Source organism: Dermochelys coriacea, chromosome 14 (genome assembly GCF_009764565.3).
Source record: "Dermochelys coriacea isolate rDerCor1 chromosome 14, rDerCor1.pri.v4, whole genome shotgun sequence".
NCBI classification, from domain to species: Eukaryota; Metazoa; Chordata; order Testudines; family Dermochelyidae; genus Dermochelys; species Dermochelys coriacea.
Genome location: NC_050081.1, coordinates 17,786,292 through 17,811,721, shown reverse-complemented (window position 1 = coordinate 17,811,721; position 25,430 = coordinate 17,786,292). Strand labels below are relative to the sequence as shown.

General features: G+C 44.4%; 1 protein-coding gene across 5 annotated transcripts in view; it reads right to left on the bottom strand.

Annotated features, from left to right (window-relative positions):
- The window catches only part of SEC14L1 (SEC14 like lipid binding 1), a 127,158-nt gene extending 125,184 nt beyond the window's left edge, over positions 1-1,974 (bottom strand). For 3 of the 5 annotated variants that reach the window (XM_043497627.1, XM_043497625.1, XM_038371347.2), the window contains exon 1: positions 102-376. The gene's annotated coding sequence lies outside the window, so the exon portion shown is untranslated. Of the gene's footprint in view, positions 1-101; positions 389-1,815 lie in introns of those variants that run through there. The other 2 variants (XM_043497623.1, XM_043497622.1) reach the window with 2 other exon arrangements.
- Between the last annotated feature and the right edge of the window lie 23,456 nt (positions 1,975-25,430).

Sequence of the window (25,430 nt, the reverse complement as noted above, 5' to 3'; positions counted from 1 at the left end):
AACCAGAATAGCAGAGAGAAAGAGTCAGTCACAGTAGGTAGACAATTAACCTCTCTCATTGCCTGTGAGGGCAAGTCAGCCTTCATCTCCACTCTACTTACCAAAATGCCTCATTCCATCTGTGCTACAAAAACCACCATGCTGCAGGCATTAGGGCACAACATGGCATCCACTGATTCTGTAACCCAGCTAAACCCCTGAAAGATAGATAAGGGCCAACATACCCTATCAACAGAAGCTGAGTAATATAGGGGGCCAGTGGCTCAGTGAGATCCAGAGCCTAGACTTAGAATAAGGCATCCCTGCTTCCTACTCCCATCCCTCTTGCTGACCCCCATATCACACACTCGTGTGCATTTCCTCCAATCCCCCTCTCTACACCCCCAACCCCCTTCTCTGCCCCCACAATTCACCCTCCCCACATACACCCCACCCTCTCACTGGCCGCCACTATTCACTGTCCCCAGATACACCTCATCCCCCTTGCTTCACCCACTACACCCAAACCCCCTCACTAGTCCCACTATTCACCTTCCCTACATTACATTTCAATCCCCCTCTACCCACACTACACCCCCCCAACCTCCCTTAGCTGGCCTCCACTATACACCCTCCCCACACACAGCCCATCTCCCTTGCTTCACCCACTACACCCAAACTCCCCTCACTAGTCCCACTATTCACCCTCTCCACATATACCCCATGCCCCTTGATGGCCCACACTACACCCCACACCACACTCACTAGCTCCCATTATTTACCCTCCCACATACCTCAACCCCCCCCCTGCCCACAGTTCTCCCTGCAACCTCCCTTGCTGGCTCCCATTATTTACCCTCCCACATACACCCCATCCCTGCCCACACTACCTCCTGCAACCTCCTTCACTAACCCTCATTATTTACCCTCCCCACATACACACCATTACTCTCTCTGCCACAGTTCTCCGGCAACCTCCCTTGCTGGCTCTCATTATTTACCCTCCCACATACAGCCCAACCTGACTCGCTGGTCCCCACTACACTCCCCAATCTCACTCCCTGGCTCCCATTATCCACCCTCCCCACCCCTCGCTGGTCTCTACTATTCATCCTCCCCACATACACCCCATCCCCCTTGCTTCACCCCATACACCCAAACCCCCTCACTAGCCCCACTATTCACCCTCCCCACAACACCCTCACTAGCCCCCACGATTTGCTCCCCCACATACACACTCCACCCCCCTTCTCTGCCCACACTTCCCCCTGCAACCTCCCTTCCTGGCCTCCCATGATTTACCCTCCCCCCCCCCCCCACACACACCCCACCCCCCTTCTCTGCCCACACTTCCCCCCGCAACCTCCCTTCCCGGCCCCCCATGATTTACCCTCCCCCCCCACACACATCCCACCCCCCTTCTCTGCCCACACTTCCCCCTGCAACCTCCCTTCCCGGCCCCCCATGATTTACCCTCCCCCCCCACACACACCCCCACCCCCCTTCTCTGCCCGCACTTCCCCCCGCAACCTCCCTTCCCGGCCCCCCATGATTTACCCTCCCCCCCACACACACACACCCCCCACCCCCCTTCTCTGCCCGCACTTCCCCCTGCAACCTCCCTTCCCGGCCCCCCATGATTTACCCTCCCCCCCCACACACACCCCCACCCCCCTTCTCTGCCCGCACTTCCCCCCGCAACCTCCCTTCCCGGCCCCCCATGATTTACCCTCCCCCCCACACACACACACCCCACCCCCCTTCTCTGCCCACATTTCCCCCCGCAACCTCCCTTCCCGGCCCCCAGTCCCCACTGCACCCCCCCATCTCACTCACTGGCTCCCATTATCCACCCTCCCCACATACACCCCCCCCCCCCGCTGGCCTCCACTGGCGGCGCCGGGGAGAAGGAGGCCGGGGGCTCCAGGCCCCCCGCCAGCGACCCGTCCGCCGTGTGGGCTCGCGCGGCCGCAAACGAAAGGCCGAGGCGAGGAAGCCATAGAGAAGGCGGAGCCGGCGGCTAGAAGGGTGCTGCTGAGGAAGTTGCCCGAAAGCGTTAACCAAGAGCGGCCCGCGGAAATTGCGGGCCTCCCGGCCGCCTTAAACCGCCCGCAACAGCTCCAACCCCGGCCGGGCGGCGCCAAGGTTACCTTGGGCCCCGCGGGACGCGTGACCCCGGCGCTGGGCCCAGCCCCTAGGCGGGAAGCTGCGGGGCGGGGGCGGGGGCGCCCTACCGGACTGGACGTAGGACCCAGTATCGAGGGGAGGCGGGGTGAGCCTGGCGGTCAGCCCCAGGGGTAGCGCCCCCCCCCAGGCCCTGGACAACCCCAGAATTTCAAGGGCTGGAAGTGGGGTGAAGCAAGGGGCACCCCGCGCCCCCATAACACAGCGGGGGGAGGGCAGCCTGGAGTAGCGCTGCGAGCTGGGCCTAGGGGATGGAGCTAGGGGTGTGGAGCTGCAGCAGCACCCCCCTGGTTTGAAGGGGTTTCCATTATCCAGGGTTTACAGTTTGGCTCAATCGCTTTCAGCACCCCCTCTATATAAATTGTCCCATGGAGCAGGGTGGGACCGGCCCCACGGCTCCTGGCTTCGCCTCCCACCTCTGGAAGGGGGATGGGACCTTGGACAAGTCACTTCTGCTCCCTGCTGCAGTTTCCCCACCTGGAGTAGGAGGATAATATTATGGCCATCTTATCTATGACTATCACAAGGCTACATCCTGAGGCTATCCGGAGATTTCCAGTAACAGCCAGCGTAAGAATTCAGACCCTCCTGCTCCAAAAGGACATCCACTTAGTGGTACAGGGCCTATGACACAGCTGAGATGTTCTGGGTGTACACAGTAGAGGGCAGTAGTGCAGTTATTAGACAGCTTGCTATAACATCTTCCTACCCACCCATCTCCCAAGGGTGTTACGGGACAATACATTAATAATTGTAAACAGTTACAATACTTTGCATTTCAATGACACTTTCCCTTGTAGCAGCCAAGTAAATTATAAACTTTATTACTGCCCTCTGATTGTACCATGCACGCCTGCTGCTTTATAGTATAACACTGCATCAAATTCACCCTTGACGCAACTCCACTGAAGTCATGAAAATTACACCAATGGTGAGTTTGGCCACTTCCTATAACTAATAGCAACTTTGATGAATGAGTCTGACTGCAAAGTATTAATGTTGAACGCATTTTTAGACTTTTCCCTCTAAATTAATTTATGACCTGAGGTCAAACACAAGAAGCTTTAGCCCCGAAGGTACGTTTCTGCTGCAGTAAGCTTAAACCTACCTATAGACCTCAGAGATTTATGCCATTGAGTTCAGTGGGAGTAGGAGAAGGCCCTTAAACTGACCATTCTAGCTCAGCATTAACTATTTAGCTGAAATTCTGTGCTGTGCTTCCTGTATGTGCTGCACAAGGATACGGGGAACAAAGGTGGCTTTAAGTTAACTTGGAACACTCCCAATTCCAGCTCCTATGGGGGCCAAAATGATCCCCAGTGTAACTTAGATCAACCCTGGAGGTTGCCTGTGGCTTGCAGTGCAAGCCAGAATGGCCACAGAAGCATGTACTACAGCACTGCCCCGGGAACATCTCTTATGCTGGGATTTGTGGGAAGCCCATATTGTGGCCCTACATGGTGCCTAGGATGATCCAGGTAATTATAGGTCTGTCAGTCTGACATCAATCCTGGGCAAGAAAATGGAGTGGCTAATACGGGACTTAATAAAGAATTAAAGGAGGGTAATATAATACATGCCAATCAACATGGGTTTATGGAAATTAGATCCTGTCAAATTAACTTGATATATTTTTTGGTGAGATTGCAAATTTGGTTGATAAAAGTAATGGTGTTTCTGTAATATACGTAGACCTCTTTAAGGTATTTGACTGGGACCACTTTTTTGATTAAAAAATTACACTAATATTAAATTAGAATCATAGAATCATAGAATATCAGGGTTGGAAGGGACCCCAGAAGGTCATCTAGTCCAACCCCCTGCTCAAAGCAGGACCAAGTCCCAGTTAAATCATCCCAGCTAGGGCTTTGTCAAGTCTGACCTTAAAAACCTCTAAGGAAGGAGATTCTACCACCTCCCTAGGTAACGCATTCCAGTGTTTCACCACCCTCTTAGTGAAAAAGTTTTTCCTAATATCCAATCTAAACCTTCCCCATTGCAACTTGAGACCATTACTCCTCGTTCTGTCATCTGCTACCATTGAGAACAGTCTAGAGCCATCCTCTTTGAAACCCCCTTTCAGGTAGTTGAAAGCAGCTATCAAATCCCCCCTCATTCTTCTCTTCTGCAGACTAAACAATCCCAGCTCCCTCAGCCTCTCCTCATAAGTCATGTGCTCTAGACCCCTAATCATTTTCGTTGCCCTTCGTTGTACTCTTTCCAATTTATCCACATCCTTCCTGTAGTGTGGGGCCCAAAACTGGACACAGTACTCCAGATGAGGCCTCACCAGTGTCGAATAGAGGGGAACGATCACGTCCCTCGATCTGCTCGCTATGCCCCTACTTATACAACCCAAAATGCCATTGGCCTTCTTGGCAACAAGGGCACACTGCTGACTCATATCCAGCTTCTCGTCCACTGTCACCCCTAGGTCCTTTTCCGCAGAACTGCTGCCGAGCCATTCGGTCCCTAGTCTGTAGCGGTGCATTGGATTCTTCCATCCTAAGTGCAGGACCCTGCATTTATCCTTATTGAACCTCATTAGATTTCTTTTGGCCCAATCCTCCAATTTGTCTAGGTCCTTCTGTATCCTATCCCTCCCCTCCAGCGTATCTACCACTCCTCCCAGTTTGGTATCATCCGCAAATTTGCTGAGAGTGCAATCCACACCATCCTCCAGATCATTTATGAAGATATTGAACAAAACGGGCCCCAGGACCGACCCCTGGGGCACTCCACTTGACACCGGCTGCCAACTAGACATGGAGCCATTGATCACTACCCGTTGAGCCCGTCAATCTAGCCAGCTTTCTACCCACCTTATAGTGCATTCATCCAGCCCATACTTCCTTAACTTGCTGACAAGAATGCTGTGGGAGACCGTGTCAAAAGCTTTGCTAAAGTCAAGAAACAATACATCCACTGCTTTCCCTTCATCCACAGAACCAGTAATCTCATCATAAAAGGCGATTAGATTAGTCAGGCATGACCTTCCCTTGGTGAATCCATGCTGACTGTTCCTGATCACTTTCCTCTCCTCTAAGTGCTTCAGGATTGATTCTTTGAGGACCTGCTCCATGATTTTTCCAGGGACTGAGGTTAGGCTGACCGGCCTGTAGTTCCCAGGATCCTCCTTCTTCCCTTTTTTAAAGATGGGCACTACATTAGCCTTTTTCCAGTCATCCGGGACTTCCCCCGTTCGCCACGAGTTTTCAAAGATAATGGCCAAGGGCTCTGCAATCACAGCCGCCAATTCCTTCAGCACTCTCGGATGCAATTCGTCCGGCCCCATGGACTTGTGCACGTCCAGCTTTTCTAAATAGTCCCTAACCACCTCTATCTCTACAGAGGGCTGGCCATCTCTTCCCCATTTTGTGTTGCCCAGCACAGCAGTCTGGGAGCTGACCTTGTTAGTGAAAACAGAGGCAAAAAAAGCATTGAGTACATTAGCTTTTTCCACATCCTCTGTCACTAGCTTGCCTCCCTCATTCAGTAAGGGGCCCACACTTTCCTTGGCTTTCTTCTTGTTGCCAACATACCTGAAGAAACCCTTCTTGTTACTCTTGACATCTCTTGCTAGCTGCAGCTCCAGGTGCGATTTGGCCCTCCTGATATCTTTCCTACATGCCCGAGCAATATTTTTATACTCTTCCCTGGTCATATGTCCAAGCTTCCACTTCTTGTAAGCTTCTTTTTTATGTTTAAGATCCGCTAGGATTTCACCATTAAGCCAAGCTGGTCGCCTGCCATATTTACTATTCTTTCGAGTCATCGGGATGGTTTGTCCCTGTAACCTCAACAGGGATTCCTTGAAATACAGCCAGCTCTCCTGGACTCCCTTCCCTTTCATGTTAGTCCCCCAGGGGATCCTGGCCATCTGTTCCCTGAGGGAGTCAAAGTCTGCTTTCCTGAAGTCCAGGGTCCGTATCCTGCTGCTTACCTTTCTTCCCTGCGTCAGGATCCTGAACTCAACCAACTCATGGTCACTGCCTCCCAGATTCCCATCCACTTTTGCTTCCCCCACTAATTCTACCCGGTTTTGTGAGCAGCAGGTCAAGAAAAGCGCTCCCCCTAGTTGGCTCCCCTAGCACTTGCACCAGGAAATTGTCCCCTACGCTTTCCAAAAACTTCCTGGATTGTCTATGCACCGCTGTATTGCTCTCCCAGCAGATATCAGGAAAATTAAAGTCACCCATGAGAATCAGGGCATGCGATCTAGTAGCTTCCGTGAGTTGCCGGAAGAAAGCCTCATCCACCTCATCCCCCTGGTCCGGTGGTCTATAGCAGACTCCCACCATGACATCACTCTTGTTGCACACACTTCTAAACTTAATCCAGAGACACTCAGGTTTTTCCACAGTTTCGTACCGGAGCTCTGAGCAGTCATACTGCTCCCTTACATACAGTGCTACTCCCCCACCTTTTCTGCCCTGCCTGTCCTTCCTGAACAGTTTATAACCATATTAACATAAGAATATAAAAATGGCCATACTGGGTCAGACCAATAGTCCATTTAGCCCAGTATCCTGTCTTCTGACAGTGGCGAATGCCACATGATTCAAAGGAAACTAACAGAACAGGGCAATTATCTGGTGATCCATTCCCTGTCATCCCATTCCAGCATTACGGTACACATTAAATTGAGTAAAAGCTGGTAACTGATAAATCTCAAAATGTAAGTGTGAGTGGGGAATCATCATCAAGCTAGTGTTTTTCTAGTGGGGTCCCACAGGGATCAGTTCTTAGTCCTCATGCTATTTAACATTTTTATCAGTGACCTGGCAGAAAACAAAATCATGACTGATAAAGTTTACCGATGACACCAAAATTGGGGGAGTGCTAAATAAGGAAGAGGACAGGTCACTGGTACAAAGCGATCTGAATCACTTGGTAAATTGGGCACAAGCAAACAATATGCATTGCAATATAATTAAATGTAGATGTATGCATCTAGGAACATAGAACATAAGCCATACTTACCACGTGGTGGGGGACTCACACACTGGAAAGCAATGGCTCTGCAAAAGGTTTGGGGGCACAGTGAGCTGCTGTGGCCAAAAGGGCTAATGAGATTTTGGGATGCATATATGGTAATCTTGAATCGGAAGAGACAGGTTATTTTACCTCTATATTTGGCATTGGTGTGACTGCTGCTGGAATACTATGTCCAGTTCTGGTGTCAACAATTCAAGAAGGATGTTGATAAAGTGCAGAGGGTTCAGAGAAGAGCCATGAGAATTGCTAAAGGATTAGAAAGTGTGTCTTATTGTGATAGACTTCGGAGCTTAATCTATTTAGTTTAACAAAGAAAAGGCTAAGGGGTGACTTGATAAAAGTCTGTAAATACCTACATGGGGAACAAATAATGATAATACGCTCTTCAATAGAAGAGAGACATGTATAATAATGCAATGGCTGGAAGTTGAAGCTAGATAAATTCAGATTAGAAATAATGTGTACATTTTTAACAGTAAGAGTAATTAACACTGAGCAGTTTAATCAATGGTGGGGGTGGATTCTCCATCACTTGTCAATTTTTAAATCAAGATGGGATTTTTTCTAAAAGGTATGATGCAGGAATTACTTTGGGGAAGTTCGATGGTCTGTGTTACACAGGAGGTCAGACTAGGTGATTACAGTTGTCCCTTCTGGCCTTGGAATCCATGAATCTATGAGTAAATCTTCCTTGGACCCTGCAGGCTGTTAATGGTCCCATATGCTTCTGCAGTCATATTTGGGTTTGCAATGGAGGGGTGGGAGGAATCCACCTTCATAACTATAGAGTTGTTACTGACATGTTGTCTGTGATCTCTCTGGTCCACAGTGCATTATTCTGTTGGAGGCAGGCTGTAAAAGATACATCCCTTGTAGTCTAGGAATTACAAAAATAATTCAGAAATTCCAGATACCCAGAGTTATATACAGAAAATTCTGCCATGCTGTTTTGAGCAGATGACACCTGCAGTGAAGTTCTGTGTTTATTCTGATTTATAATTGAGACTAAGTGATGGATCTACCTAATTCATAAGGTTCTTTATTATGAATTAATACTTCTTAATTATGTTGTAACTTTGCCAAAAATTGTCTGATTAAGACCAGAAATTATCCCCTAAATGTTATGAGTGTTATATCATGCTTTAGCCATGCAGTCCCCATCAATTAATGAGTCAGTGACTTAAGACCCCATGCTGTGCTTTGGTCATTAAATTAACCCCCCAAACTACTCTTCTGATTTTCAGAGGTATTGAACACCTATAACTCCAATTAAAGACAATGACATCGGTTGATGCTCAGCACTTCCAAAAATTCAGCCCTCTAATTGAGAACACTCATATTAAAGTGTAGGATAAGCAATTTCATATTTCTAAGCAGTCATCACAATTCAACTCCCAACTCAAGCATTACATTAGAAGGCAAAGGAATAGAAGAAGTGAGTCAATTCACATATCTTGGCAATAACATCTAAGCAAATGGTGATGTCCACAAAGAAATGATGTCATGAATTGGCATAGTGCCAGCTGCATTCACCAACATAAACAAGTTTTGGTCATTGAACATCTGCAACCTACGGACCAAAGTATGAATCTTTAATTCAAATGTTACTTTCATTTTAACATCTGGATGTGAAAGCTGGAAATCAACCAAAGGTACAGACAGATGTCTAAATGCCTTTGAAAGGATGCCTCAGAAAAATACTAGAATTAAATGGAATTAATTTATAACAGAGTCAACAATCCTTACCGCTGAAGTTATCCAGAAAAGAAGGTGGAAAAATTTGGGACATATCTTAAGAATAAAGCCAGACCATCTGCCACAGCAGGCGTGCCATTTGGCAGCTGCAGGAACATGCAAGCAGAGCCAAAAAAAAAGAATGCCTCCTCCAAATTCTAGAAAGGGAAAACTTATGGGACTTCACAACGTAGAGGACATGCAAAGAGCAGCCCAGGATAGGCAGGGATGGCTGGGTCTTGTCCATTCCCTTAAATGAACCCTGTAGGCACCTAAACTCACTAAGCATCTATGTTTTCAGGATAAGAGTTCCTGCAGTGCCTGTTTTTGCCTCTGGCCATATGCACTGCTGCCTCAGTTTAGATATCTAGACACTTATCTCCCACCCAAGCCTCAGAGCAATTCACAAACCAGGGAAAGAAGGGCAGCAAAACACCTAAGTGATGTATAGGGCCCAAACTGGTATGCTCAGAAGCCACCTACTGGATTGGGTCCCATTCAAAATCAGGCTGCTGGCAGCAACAGTAGTGCAGCCCACCTTCTAACTCAGTGGTTAGAGTACTCACTTGGGATATGGGAGATCCAGGTTCAATTACCCCCTTTCTATAAGGGGGAAGGAAAGATTTGAACAGAGGTCTCTAACTTCTTAGGGAAGTGCTCTAACCACTGAGCTATGGGATATTCTGATGTGGGACTCCCTCAATCTTTCCTGCTGAAGCTGGTCTACTATGGGTAAATAATGAAAAAGTGATTGGAGGAGGGATCTCCCACTTTTCAGGTGAATGCTGTAACCAGTAGGCTTAAAGGTGAGGTGAGCACCACCCCCATCTCCTCCTCCTCTGGCCGTTTGGTATGGAGTGAGGCAGGTTCCTAACTCATTCTCACAATAAACTGCTTAGGCACCTAAGTCACCTGACTTCAGCAGACAGGTTCTCATTGGTGGTAACTAATAGAGATAGGCGCCTCCCTGCAGCCTGGACTTAGGTGCCGATCTCTCTTCCATTGGCTAGCTTAGGTGGCTCCCCACTTATCATGCTAGCTTTTGTGGATCCTATTCCTAGGCACCTAACTCAGACTTTGTGGATGATGGTGTGTGCCTGTGATTTTCTATGCCCCTAAATGTTAGGTGTGACACAACGCAGCATTACAATACCTAAGTCCCTTTGTGGATCTAGGCCTAACTGTTCCCCCAAACCAGCTTCCTCACTCCAAAGGACTGCTTCACAGCTTTCATCCACTTTCCCTGGAAACATGCAACAGGGTAACTCTGGACTTAAAGGGCCAGTGCCCCATTAGAGTCACACAATAACCTCGCCTTAGTTAGAAAATTACACTGTTGCGCTGGTGAGACTGAAGCAGGGCAAGTTGCAATGATGCAGTGCATTTAAACCAGCCAGCCTGGTTTGGGTGCAGTATTGCTCTGGGTCCAGACATTGCACTCCTTGGCAAATACTGCAGCAGTGCTGTTATCTGTGTATCACTTCCACACTTCATGGCACAACTCTTTAAGGCAAAAGTGAGATCATGCAAAGTATTGTGGATGCCCATTGTAATCCTAGCAGTCAATTTTATGTAACCACATTAGGAATTGCTACCATTTCCAAAATTGGTCGCAAAATGAAGGACATGGTGGAGAATCAGAGTTCCCTCTTTGCTTAAACAGTGACATTTCTGAGTCATTGCGTGAGACAGAGGCAGAGCTAGTAAAAGACTCAGAAATCCTTTCTCCCAATGCTGTGTTTCAACCCCTATACACAACACCGTGCACCCACCTGCCATGTCATTAGTACTGAAAGATATATTCTAATGCAGAGCTCTTCTTCAGGTCTGTGTAAGCTCAAAGCTTGTCTCCCTCTAACTAACAGAAGTTGGCCCAATAAAAGCTTACTTCACCCACCTTGTCTCTCTGATATCCTGGGACCAACACAGCTACAACAACACTGCACATGCTCATGCATTCATAATGAGGAAAAGGAAGAAAGTGACCTTGGCCAACAGGTTAAAAAAAAAACAGTCACTATTAGTTTATTCCACAATTTAGAAAAAGCAGTTTACACTGCACATCTCCCCTCTGGGGTTAGCTTCTTTCTTTGTTTCAAAATCCGTGTCAGGAATCTAAAAGGGAGGAATATCTTTAAGCTGTTATATATTTTGACGTGCACAGAAGATCAATAGGCTTGGGGTCTGTTGGATCAGTGAGTGGGAAGCCAGTTTCAGACCTCTCCACCAAGCTCTCTTCTCTCTATCTTTCCAGGTCAGCACAGAGCTTTAAAATACATTTTTTGCAACAAACCTCCACATGTTTGGAGTTTGGGTTTAGCTCACAGAAGAGTCCAGAGGGTCAGAAACTTTGCTGAAGTGTCTCTGAATTATCTGAACCTCCCAACTCTGCATGATTGGATTGGGACTTTCATGAGAACAAGGTTTATGGGCTAGTCAAAAGCCAAACGTGAAAAAAAAAAGTGAAGATTTCAAGCCCTCAAACTGATTTGGTTATAGAAATGGGTAAAGGTTCTGGATGGAGCGTTCTTTTATCCAAACCTGTTCATTTATCCCTAGTTAGTGCATGTTGACATGCTGTTCTTGGATACAGCTCTTCAGGACAGGGACCTCTCCTAATGCACTGGAAGGAGTATTAGTCTTGTTACAAATTGTGATGGTACCAAGGCACAGACTTCTCATGCAGATTTTAAACACCCCAAAGTTTGGGGCTGCTTGAATCAAGGGTTTTGTTCTACCTATTATAAAGAAACAGACCATTTACAATATTCAGATTTCAAACAGCCACATAGGCTAGACATGTTCAGACAGATGATTTTATTTCAGGTCTATCTCTACTTAAAAGGGTACATATATGAGAGTTTCAGTCTTTAGAGCAGGAGCACCTTGCACTTATTTAAAAATTAATAAAAAAACATGCAATTTAGTTCAATCCCCATGACATTTGAGGCTTGTTCTAATGTTTTGTCCAGTCTAGCTTGAAATGGCTCCAGGGATAGGGCTTCCTGCATTCCCATTTAGAGACAATCCCACAGTCCAACTTCTCTCAAGAAGTTTTCCCTTTATATTCAGCCTGCATTCCCCTCTTCTTAACTTCATTCCATTTGATATATAATGGCCCTGATAAATAACATTCCATTTTCAGCAAATGCCTCAGAAGTACCAATATTCCCCTCCCTAGTAACCCATGCCAAGAAGCCAACATACAAAAATGTCTAAGGTACCTAACATGTTTCATTCCATTTGCTCTATTAACCCCATCTGCATCTTCTCCAGATACAAACATGCTTCCCAGCTGTTTTAAATTCCCCTGATGAATATTCATGAGACAGACAGACCTTCTGCTTTCATCCTCCCACACATGTGAACAATTAATCATGCTCCGCCTGCTGCCCAGCCTAAGGGATGAGAAGAGTATTTACTTGAGACAGCTGAGCCTCTTGAATGGTGAAGTACACTGTATGTACAGCTTTGGGGATTTATATTCACTGCTAATTATCTGAAGTTCCTGCAACTTCAGTGACTCTTAGTGAAATCTGCCCTCCGCCCCTCTCCCATATTTTACCACAGGCAGTATCTGTTAACATTACCCAGAGGGGTTGCCTCAGTGCAAGCTCTGATTAACGAAACCATCACCCACCCACACAAAAGATGCAGTGAAATCAGTGTCAAGGTCTGACTTAAACCCAGAGGAGCCAGCAAAATGAGGATTCAGGATAAAAATTCAGTTTTATCCTCCAGCCTTAACTCATATTCCACTGTGCTTGTCTTATCACATGTGAGAAGCGGTTCAGAATGAATGACTGTATTGATTCCCATTAACATTCACAGAACAATAAAGGAATAAATACATACAAATGAAAAAAATCCAGTATTTTCTTCTACAGTTGGGGGAATGGGAGAACATTTTAATTGGTTGCTGTAAGTATCATCATATTGGGTTTTATTTTACTCTGGAAAATACTCAGCTACACCTGCTTATCCATCATCCTGGTAAGAGCCTGAACAGAATCACTTATCATTCAACAGCTAACCACACTTTTAATTAGAATGGCCTTTTCTTTGTTACTTACAGATACCTAAGGTGGTTACAGTAGCCTGTTAAAAGAGCCCCTTGATTGACATAAGTAAGGGTTTTGTCATTTATTCAATGCTGGGGTGGGGGGGGGGTGTCACAGGGGGTTACGGACTTGGCAAAAAAAAATTTTAATTAAAAATCAAGCCAGGTTTCTGAGGGGTGCGTTTCAAGCCCTGTCTGACCAAAGCTACTGCTTGCAAATTATGACAGAGGAACCCAGCACTTTTTTTAGACCACAGTAAGCACTGCATTTTCACCAATAGGATTAGGCCTGATATGGATATTGGGAGGAGGAACTAGACTGACCAATGAAGATCATGATTAGGGGTGGGTTCCTCTGACTGGCCCAGAAGCCATTAGCTGATTGTTAGAAAAATAAAATGTATAAAATAATAACACCTTTAAATTCAACACACACAATTCTCAGGCATGCCAAAGTAGGTATGTGGCTTCTAGCAGTATAACACATCACAGGCCTCTGAGTATAGGGGATAAAAGCCACACACAATAAGGGTTATTTGCTTATTCACTTGCCTTACAAAATTCATGAGCAAATTAAAATAGAACCAGCCACTTCTCTAGAGCCCTTAACAGAGGATCTCCATGTGCTTTACAGACATTAAATTAACCTCACAACACCCCCTGAGATTGGTAAATATTCTCCACATTTTACAGATGGGGGAACTGAGGCAGAGCTTACAGTCAAAATATTCAACCTGAGAGCCTAAAGTCAGACTCCTAAATCCTAGTTAAGCTCCTAAATAAAAGTTTGGCCTGAATGTTCAAGGTGGTGGCTACTTGTAGCTCCCATTGAATGCAGTGGGTTTTAGACTGGGCAGTGAGTGTAGCAGGGGAAACATGCTGTATCTTTCCCAGGAGTGATATAATGGTTGCCTGGAAGCTACATGAGGAATCCTGTCTGAGTCAGCCAGAATTTCTCCTCAGGATTGCAGCTGCAGTGCAGCCCAGTTAGTTTACCATGCACCCAACCTAGCATGTAGCTAGTGGGGATCTGTAGGTCATTTGCATGAGCTTGTGGTATTCTGGTCAGTTCTGCAGCTTTTGGCAGGGGCACTGTTTATCCACACTGTTACCGGCTTCAGTAGGAGTCCAAAGCTTTCTGCTGAATGGCTTGTGTCCTACTCCTTTCCCCTCCCAATGAAGCTGGGATCTCTGACTTTGTGCAGTCAGACAGAATGGCTGGTATTTTCTTCTCTATAGAGTTTCCCATCGTGTGTGTGTGTTTGGTTGTTTTTTCAAGGGAAAGATGATTAAACACACACACATCCCGCAAATTTTAGGGAGGGAAAGAAAGAAACCAGAAAATGTATTTAAAAATGAAACTGAATTACACAATAAATTGCACAAAAGTAAAGTAGTAATCTCCCAGTACATAGTTTGTGCAAATAATAGTCTCCCTCAGCTGACAATATTAATAGAATCTACTCCAATACTTTCCATTTTCTGTAAGATGCACTAAAAAAGGTCAGTATTCATTTGGCCTAGACAAAACTTGTTCAGTCTGGGAACATGTGAAAGGAGACACTAGGGAACTAGAGGTTTTCTACCAGTGGGGTAAATGGGAACCTGCTTAATGGAGGAGGAATTTACCTTTGGTGTAACCTTTAATGCAGAGCTGGGTAGCAGGCTTTGGGGAACAGCAGGGAGCAATCTAAACTGCTTTCCTCTGCCCCTTTTTTTTATTACTTCTAGGGGTGAATTATATCATTGTGGCCCTAAAATTGCCAGGAATAGATTTGGGGAAGGAGTGGGAGGATTATTTTTCTGTCAAAATAGAAAAAATATGATATGATCTTTTTTTATAAAACAACTTCCATATTCTGACAAACTGTATTGTTTTTTTTTTTAATTTATGCCTCAGAAGGAGACATCCACAGCTATTAAATCAATATATATGGAGGATTCACAGATTGATTTCACTAGCACCTAAACCCCCCAGATACATTAATATGAAATAAATCAATATCTGTATCTACTTTTCTATCTACTGTTTTTTATGGGCCAGATTCTTATATCTCTCCTCATGCTGAATGGTACATGACTCCCATTGACTTTGGCAGGTCCACTTGTAGAGTAATATGGTCCTTTGCAGCATGTATAAAGATATCACAATCAAAGTTCCCTTCAAGGTATTTCAGTATAACTAGTTTACAACAAAAGAAGACTCTTAACAATATACATGCAATAGTTCTTGTACCAATGGCTGATTAAAAATGAATAAGCATTTACTCTTATTTCTGCCATAATACCATCCAGTAGACTTTTTATGAAATATATGTAAAAATTACACACAAAAACTAGGTTAAAAGCACATTATTAAGGTTACAAAGTCAAGCGCTCAAAAATAAGGAAATTACAGAATTCAGGTTCTTCTCCTCACCCCAACCCACCACATGGGTATGCCTCATTCAATGCACAGGATGGAAGGTACTTGCTTAATGAGTTGCTATTCAATATTTAGTTTTTTCTTCATTCTTCAATGTGTGGCCCTATTCCTGATTTACTGCACACTATTCAAACCCTACTCTGAAGACAGAATTGTTAATTTCCTCATGAGTTTTCTATGGCACTTATCATTATAACATCTGAGTGCTTCACAAATATTAATTAATGTATTTTCACAATGCCATGTCAGGTGAAGGGGCAGTATTATTTTCATTTTACAGATGGGGAACTGAGGCACAGAGAAATTGAGGTTAAAAGTGTCTACTAATGTTGTGTGCCCAAACTGAGTCCCTATGACTGATTTTTCAGAGCACTTTATATGTTCAAAGCACAGCTCCCATTGACTTCAGTTGCAGCTGTGAGTGCTCAGCACTTCTGCCTATCAGACCCTAGAGTCTGAAGTCAGGCACCCAGAAAAGGGGGAACATACCATTAGTGATACCTGTGAAAAGTGTGGTTTAAGTGACTTGCCCATCATCACACAGGATGTGGCAGAGGCATGGATAGAATCCAGTTTTCCAGGGCAGCATTAAAGGGCCTTAACCATGCATAGGCAAGCTCAATTCTAGCATTTCCTAACTTTTGAGTGCTTGACTTTGTAACCTCAATAATATTCTTCTAATGTTGATTTTTTAAAGTGTAATTTCCTAGATTAAAAAAAATAAGAAACTGGAAACACAGATATTCCATCATATGGTATCGCATTGACACTTACATGGGTCATCAGCACAGCTGGAACTTTTAGAGCCACAACACAGACCTATGCCACTTGAAATGATGGAGTAACTGATAGTATTAGTAAGTTTCAGAGTAACAGCCGTGTTAGTCTGTATTCGCAAAAAGAAAAGGAGTACTTGTGGCACCTTAGAGACTAACAAATTTTATTAATCTTTCCCTGTTTGCTGTAGAAATTTGTTAGTCTCTAAGGTTCCACAAGTACTCCTTTCTTATTAGTAAGTTGTCATCCTCTGTGTGGATGAGCAACAGAGGGGGATGAAACATTTTGCCTGTGGATTTCACAGATAGTTGCTGACAGCAGAGAAATGGTGACACTGAGGAATCTTGGGTTCCATTCCAGATGTTGGAGGGAAGTGTTCTCTAGTGGGCACAGACTCTTCTGCTCATCCCTCCAACCTGTCCTTGTCAAGTTCTGTTTCATCCCCACAACTCGTTCCTACAGGGTTCATTGCTTCGTGTTCCCCTCTGGTTCCCTGATTTTTAGCCTTTGACCTAACTTCTGTTCCTGTTTTCTCCTTCATTGTCCCACATACTCACTGGCCTGGGCCTAGAGATTCCCACCCCTACCTGAGAGTTTTGGGTAGGACTAGTACCAACAAAGAGTACACCTTGTTCCTTCTCCCAGTCCCTCCTTCTCCTCACCTAGCCAGTTCCTATCTCCTTTCCCATAATGTCCTGGTCTCACTGTGCTGAAATACACCCCTGTATTCACACCCTACACACCACTTTATTATTCTTTGTAAAAAATATGCCTTGTAAGGTATCATCCGAAAACTAATAACTTGCTGGTCAATAATATCATGGTGAAATGTATGTAGCAACATTGTATGTGAAGTTATGAACTAAACTGAAATCATGACTGAGGTGTGTAAGCCTGGGGAGTGGGTAAACCTGTTTCTCAAAGACAAAGGACAAGCTGATGCCTCTAGCAAGGGTTTATCAAAGCTGATGGGCAATCACATATCAAATGACCATTCTTGGGCAAGGAAGGGGCTCAGAAACAAACAGATCTTAGCAAACAATAACATGGAACCTCTTTCCCTGCCAGACTCTTTGTCTCCATCCCCACAACAGGAATGAACTTTATCTAGGGGTAACCCTCAGGAAAATGCAGTTCAAAGGGTGACTGAACTATAAAAGTGAGGGGCAAAATCACACCTCCTGGCCCTCAAGTTATCGCTCCCTAACCATCTCATTCTGTCACCTAAGAAAACAAAAGAAACAGCCTATTGACTTTGGGAGCAGACCCTGACCTGAAACTTGAAACCCCTCAGGAGGCAGTTATTAGCCTGCCCCCAGGGGAAGCTTCTTCCAGACCCCCATTTAGATACTGATCTCCCTATACCCGGAAGCATGAGGGCTTATATACCTTCCCAACCTGTTTTTTGGTTTTGTGTGTGTGTGTTTCTTTAACTCCTTGATATTATAACTCTGGGTATTCTTATCCATATAATGTCCAATCCTTTTTTAAAATCCTGTGGCACTCTTGACCTTAATTATACCATGTGGCAAACAATTTTACCTTAAGGGCACCCCAGATCAGCAGGTACTTCTGAAAAGTTGGGCATTAATCTTTTATTTCCATTTTATTTAGTCCTTCTTAATAGTGGCCACAAGAGGCTCCTCACAGAGTAAAAAAGAGCCTGCAAATATGCGACTTGCCATTCAGCAGCCTTGTCTACTGTGCTGAAGAGTGTTTTTCGGTCACATCAGATTAGCTCAATTGAAAACTGCTTTTAACACTGTTGTTATAATTAAGCCTACAACTGTACACTAACAGTGAGCTCAACTGTAAAGAATGTGAAAGTTTGTAAGATGCCAGAATAACCTAGCACAGCAAATGTTGATGGGTTTGAGAAAAGATACAGACGGGAGGACAGACTAAATAAGTCCAAAGAAAGAGCCTACTGATATAACTCAAGAGCTGTGTTAAGATCATGCCTGGTATATAACAAAAATGTGGAACCAGAAATCAGGGAACCAAAATTGGGGTGTCAGAAACTAGGCCCTACTTGGTGGACAAAATATGAGGGGATGGGCTGTCCTGTTCACCATTCCCTGGATGGGTCCTTAAAGAAAAGACCTTGGAAGAAAAACGGACTATAGGAGCAGGCTTCACCATCCTAGCTGCCATCCCCACAACCCCTAGGAGGTCTAGACCTTCTTCATCCTAATCTTGAGAGATGTCCTGACTAGACAGGGCCAGAGCAGCAAAGATAAAAATTGATGATTTTTTGAAGAAGGAAATAATCAGATTTTTTATTTAAATTGGGTTTTTTTTTATTTTGTTATTTAAATTATGTTTTTCTTTTTAAAAATAAACCTGTTTAAAATGAAATCTGAATTGAATACAAAATATGTTATGGACTATATTTATTATTATCTCTCTAAACATTTAAATAAAAAGAAAATATGCTGAATCCATGAGCCTCTATCAGAAACTTTGAGTTAAGACTGCTTTTCTATATAAAGAAGATGTTTTCCTCTGATTCTAACTTTTGAGGTCAAGCTTTATAAATATGACCACAATAGATCAGCCTAAGTAATTTAGGAGACTTTCTCATTTTCAAGAGACTTAAGCAAGACTAGAAACTTAAGATCCAGTTACTTTCATTTGGGCACATTTGAAAAATTTCCCAGGATTTGCCTGAATAATTCTATTTAATTCACTGACTACAGTTAAGCCCTCTGTTTAATAAATAATTTAGATGGAAAATATGAACATGTATTGGATACATCAGCTTCTCCTATCAAAACACTTATGTTGTTTTGTTAATAAAAATAAATTTTATATGTGGTTTTGTGTTTAATTAAATTCCAGTTACCATTCTAATGCATCTTGACACAAATCATGCGCCCAAAGTTAATTATCTAGTAAATAAGCAATGTCATTCATTATTTTCTGGCATACTAACAATGTATAATTAATACGAATCTGAAATATTAAGCTATATAATGCTTAATAAATGTATATAGTTATCATGTACCCTCCTGGATGGCAAAAAGATGCACCAAATCTAGTGTAATGGCTCTATTTAGTTGTAAATAACATATTGACACGGTTATATCAACCAATGAGGATGCACCTCTCTTTAGAAAATAACTGAAGTACAAATGGAACATGATGAAAATCAATTATTAAACTGAAGCTTTCCACGTGGTGATTTAAAGAACTCAACCTGGGCAGAGAGAGGGACCAGACGACATCACCGCTACCAGTATCAGCTGAATCCCAAAGACAACCTGGAATGAAACAGGATAGGACTTTAACAACAACAGCAACCGCTCTAGCCCATCACAACAACTTTTTTCTATTCCCAATAGGCAGTTATCACCATCTTTGATACCATGAAAGTCAAACAAAGGGGGTTTCTTTCTAACAAACTCTCTCCAGCTAAAGAGAAAGGGAATAAAGGAAGTTGTTAAATTGAAAGCCGTATTTAATACTTTGTTTTTCAAATGCTTTAACTATTTTTCCTTCTTTCAGTATTTTTAACAAAAGTTAAAGGATTTTGAATGGTGTGTTTGCCACGTACTAAGCAGGTTGACTGTCTCTGCATACCAAACCCCAGACCTGTTTAACATTGTCTAATGATGGACAGTGACTGGGTTATGTTAACCTCTTAGCCCATATCAGTATTACATTAAATTAAACAACAACACAGGGATAGACAGTTTCAAGCATTGAGATGGTTGTGTAGTATAGCTGTATGTGCATGGGTGTTAAAGCCTTTTTTTTTTTTTTTTTTGCTAAGTTAAGCTAAATCGGTTTGAAAACCACACATTTCCTCAAAAAGAAAAGGAGGCCTTGTGGCACCTTAGAGACTAACAAATTTATTTGAGCATAAGCTTTCGTGAGCTACAGCTCACTTCATCAGATATATGCAGTAGAAAATACAGTGGGGGAGTTTTTATACACAGAGAACATGAAACAACCACACATTTCCTATCCTTGTAGACTAGTCAGAGAGGGGAACAAGTATGAGTGAAAGACATAGGTGACTAAGGCGTTGTCTACCTACGCAGCTTTTTAGCGGACACGTCTGGGCCATACAGCCGGTTGCCACTAAAAGGCGCACAGTGTAGCTGCCTGTTTGTCGGCAGGAGAGTACTCTCCCACGACAAAAAACCTCCACCCCCCACGGAGCGGCCGGTGGCTTGTCAGCAGGAGAGTGGTCCTGCCAACAAAGCGCTGTTCACACGGTGCTTTCTCGTCAGTAAAGTTTTGTTGTTCAGGGGTGTGTGTGTTTTTTTACAACCCTGCATGACAAAAGTTTTGCCGACGAAGTTCCAGTGTAGACAAGCCTAACAGCACCACAAGACTTCCATGAAGTTTTCACCAGAAACATAATGTAAAGCCATTTGCATTTGATGGTGTCTTTTGACATCAGCAGACAATGTCACTAATCAGTAAGAAGAAGAAGAAAGCACAGCTGGCATTATTTCCAAAAGACAATCAAGGCAGCCATGGACAATATGAGCAGGGTTTGTGCAAGGACTTGCAGCACATACATCCTCCACAAGTGAAAATCACATGTGGAGGTAGGCTGTGGAGCTAGGCTGTGGAAGGCAGCCTGCCATTCTGTCTAGATAAAAATTCCTGGGGTCACTCATCTCAAAGATGTGCCAAGGTCCTGCAGGGACAAACAGCAAGCCAAGGAAATTGTAAAACAAATGTAGCAAACAATGTAACCTACCCCACCTGTTTCGTCCATCCTTCTCTCTCTCTCTCTTACACACACACAACCCCTTCTATCTTTCTTCTATCTGTATGGATTCTACACCACCTGGTGTTGACCTAATTGTCTAAACCATGCCCTGGTGCCTTCATTTTTCATTAGCATAACACTGTCAAGGCTGCAGCAGCTTTAAATCTTACGTATCTCATTTGTACAGCTCACCTCCACCCACATGGCTGATGGCAGGGAATGGTTCTGAAAACAAACAGAATTTTTAAATAGAAGAAAACATCATCTCTCTGAGATTTATATGTTCGATCAAACATAAGCCTGAATTCTCTCTCTCTCTTTTTTTTTTTTGTGGGGAGCAGATAATAGGTAGATTATCTAACCATCTGTTTTGTTACACGCTTCTTGGCTTGGCAGCTTATTTGTTGCTATTAAATCACGTTCATCTCGACTGACATTTAAAGGACCATTCTATGATTACTGTCACAGTCTAATACATGGATTCTGAAACCAATCTCCTTGCCCCCGATGATGGATTCACCTGTTTATGTCATTGTAATTTGTTTTTTCTTCTGCTGCACATGCTGTGCTCTAGCTAAATGCTTTTACTGTCAAAGGCAGTTTTCTAAAGGACCCACCAGGCAGAGCTAAGTTGTAACTGAACGGCTCTGGGGCAAATTGGAGCTGCCCTCTCTTTCAACAGCTTTAGCAAAATAAAATAAACCAGAACTCTTTGAAAGCCTAATTGCATTTTGGAACCACCTTTCCTCCCCCTTTCCGAGTCACTGTCAAAATACAGCGTTAAACACGATACACCGGGATATTGCAAATCAGTGGCTACATGCATACACATAGCGCTTAACCATCCATGTGCAGAACACAGAATAGAACTCATGACCCTCTGTTCTCCAAACAAAATACACCCTTGAGTGCAGGAGACTCAACCCTAGCTCTTTCAGCCTCACCGGTATGAGACTCCTACTCTTCTGTTGACCAGATAGAGTGGGCAACATAACCACAAACATTTGAGGCAGTCTGATTGCAATGAACAGTTTGGCAGCATAGAGAGCACTACGGGGTGCTTATATAGATATATAAATAGTAATTGAACAATGAATTCACACTACTTTTGCTTGTTGGGTAATGTTGATTGCCAATTTGGATACTGAACCACCTGAGGTCTGAGTATACTGCTTGTATAGCATCTTGATGTCAGAACCCTATCCTGTAAGCAGGCATTCCCACCCTGCTCCAATACAGAATATACCATGAGTAATTTCCAAACTTACATCTCTCCTCTCTTTCCTTATTGTTAACTTAAATAACAGGCATAAACCTCCTGCCAGAGCTTGGCTGTTTTAGGATTACTCATGATAGCATCTCTTATTCCTAATTCCTTCTGCCTCAGAAAGCGAATCAAAACTTCTATAAACTGGCTGGTGCTAACCCACTTAGCTTGGCTGCCAGAGTGAATCAGCAGGAGGAAGACCCTGTGTAGGACCTAAGAACCCGACGCCAGCATGAGTCAGCAGAGCAGCACTGTGTATGTGGGGTCAAGAATCTGACACCAGGCTGTCTCAGCTGGTGTCCACACAATCTTCCAGGGGGAAAAATGGTTAGACGAGATTGGCAACTCTGGAGGCTAACAAAATCACCTCTAAAATTCTAGCCTAGAACCATCCCTACTTCATCTTGGAGGAGAATAACCATTTTTTTAAAAAATTAATCATCTGTGGATGGCGAAGTAATAACGGTCAGTTCATAGGCTTTTGTGGAAGGCTGCAGGGCTTTTGTTATTGTCTTTATGAAAGGATTGTGGGTCAGCCTTGAGGATGGCTATCAACTGCAGGAATATGACAGGAATCTAGGTCAGAAATGACCTTGAGACACTCTCTAATAATCCTTCTCATCCAACGATCTTAAAGTGCTTCGACAAAGAAGGGTAAGTATCATTATCCCTTCATACATTGGAGAAATCAAGGCACAGAGTGATTACATGACTGCTAAGGTCACCCCAATTAATTAATAGTATAAACCATAGACCTCCTGGCTTTCAGGCCAATGCCCTGTGGAGATTGAGGGAGTTATTTGCAGTATTTTTTATAAAATCACATGCCCCCAGGTTACCGTGTGCTATTCTGTCTGAATATGCCAGAGTTAAATCAAAGGGTTGTTAAACTACCGGAGCAGGAATGCAGAACAAGGACCTAGATAAGTGTCCTGAAGAAACAAAAGGGAAGCTGTTTCGGGGAATCCCCCCTATTTGACTCCATCCAGCTAAGATCAGTTACTCTTTCAAGGTTAAGCCTAGGATCAAAGAGGGTCCTTAACTGTAAAGATGCTGGCCTCAGGTAAGGAGGGGGCACTGCCCAGGCAATGTCACTGGGGGCTGATGGGCAGGCAAGAGACAGAGAGAACAATGCTGCAAGCCGGCCAATCTGCTTCTCCCAGCCAGGATGGGGTTACCTGGGTTGAGGGGAATGTACAAATGCTTGCAAGGAAAGATTAAGGCTTAGGTAAGGGAAACAGGCTTCACTTAGACTGTAAGCTCTTTGGGCAGGAGTGGGATTGTCTTTTTGTTCTGTGTTTGTGCAGTGCCTTGCACAAGGGGATCCTGGTCCAGGACTGGGGCTCAAAGTGCTATGATAAACAATAACTAACTAAGTAGAACTAGGTCTCTGTGTTTATACTTTTGCTCTGTATCTTCAGGTGGAAGAATCAATAGTGCTTGTTTGAAGAGCTGTTGTGTAACTGCAAATTCTATGTTGCCACAGGGTCCCAAAAGGAAATGCTTGGGTGCCAAACCCTGTTGGGTCTGTCAGGCTAACACAGTGGGAACGGAGATCCAGCCTAAGAATGGTTTGGACGCATGGTTTCACCAAGAGTGAGGTGCAGGAAGCAGGCCTGACACCTGAGGATTACACTGAGAGGGCAAAGGGGGTCTAAAGGACTGGCTTGTGCAGTAACCCATGACACCTGTTCACTGGAACACACTGCTATTTTACAGCAAGGCCAGCTTGATGGTAACTTCCTCAAAGGGGTGCTTATGGTTCAAATCAATGTGAGTGCCAGTTGTGTTAACCTGTGCTACCCCTGGGTCCGTTCTCCATTACCCTGCACCTCATTTCATCATGTACCACAGCGCAAATCTGAATGGTAGCATTTTAGATTCTCCATTCCCTGCACCAGTACAAGGTGAATACAACCCTTAGTGTGCAGGCGCTTTCCAATTTCAAAGTAGATGACCTGCCATCAGATCCCACTTGTCTGTTTCTCTCCTCAGAGTACTAGCCACAGGCTGCCTATATCTCAGTCTTGATTCGTGAGCGCCATTTGCTCCCAGCTGGCAGGGCAACACCTTAGGGGAGCTTTAGAGCAAGCTTGCTGTGTATGAGGTTCGGTTCTTACGGCATTGGAGCAATAGTAATGAAGGGCCAAATTCAACTCTGTCAACTGGGGCACCAACTTGCATTAGCTTGGGAGTTTCTCACCTTACCCTCCTGCTAAATTAGGTGCTAAGAACCCATTGGTCCTTAGGGAAAATCAGCTGAGTTCAATGAGAGCTTAACCCACTTGAACATTGGGGCCAAATATTTGGACTATTGCGAAGGAACCCATCATCAATACTGTCAAATGAACTCACTCAGCCAGTGAAAACTCCAGCTGAGAAGCACTACACACCAGGACACATTCTCTCGGCAAATGTACCTTGAGGAGGCTAGCAGCTTTGGAAGCTATTTTTTTTTCATCAGATTAACTCTTTCAGGAGGGTGGGGAAGTGTGTGCAGGATCTCAGTCCCCAGGAATTTGGGTCTTCTGGGAAGCTGCAGGTCAATGAGGCTCTGCAGTTTTGGATTGAAAGGAGTAAGATCACCCCAAAAGCACAAGTCTGTTAGTGAGAGAGTAGAAGGGAGAGCCTGAGAGGACAGTGTGAGAGTAGAGTGAGCGTTTCCATGTGTATGGGCACCATGGGACTGTTATTAGCTGCTGCCACAGCTCTGGCTTGGACTGAGCTGAGACATGGTTGAGTCCACATAGCAATTAAGCACCAGACAAAGCTAAAATATGCTTGCAGCTGCGAGCTGAGGTAAGTGTATGTCTGAAGGGCAAGGAGCACACAAGACTCTGCTGGGCATCACTCCAGCTGCGTTTCCAGTTCAGCCACCTTGTCCCTTCAAGCAGCCTCATGCTATTCGGAAGTTATTAGCTTGTCTTGTTATTGGAAACACGTCCCCACATTTGCTCTGGGGAGCACAGACTGTCACTTCAGAGAGCAGGCGCAAAGCCGCCAAGTCCGCCTGGACTGCAACCTGCAGTCAATCCTCTTTAGCCAAATCCTGCAATCCCATTCAAGTCCCTTTGTTCAAAGCCACTCTGCTGTTGCCTCTTGCAAGCCACTCGCATCACACTGAGATGATCTAGTTCTTCAAGAGCCATTTCAGGAAAACAAAATGTGCATTTGAAAGCAGATTCCTAGAAGCCTAATAGAGACAGGCAGAGAAAAGCCCCCAGGCTGTCTCCTCGGCAGTTAACACTACACTAATCTTAGGCTAACGTCAGACAGA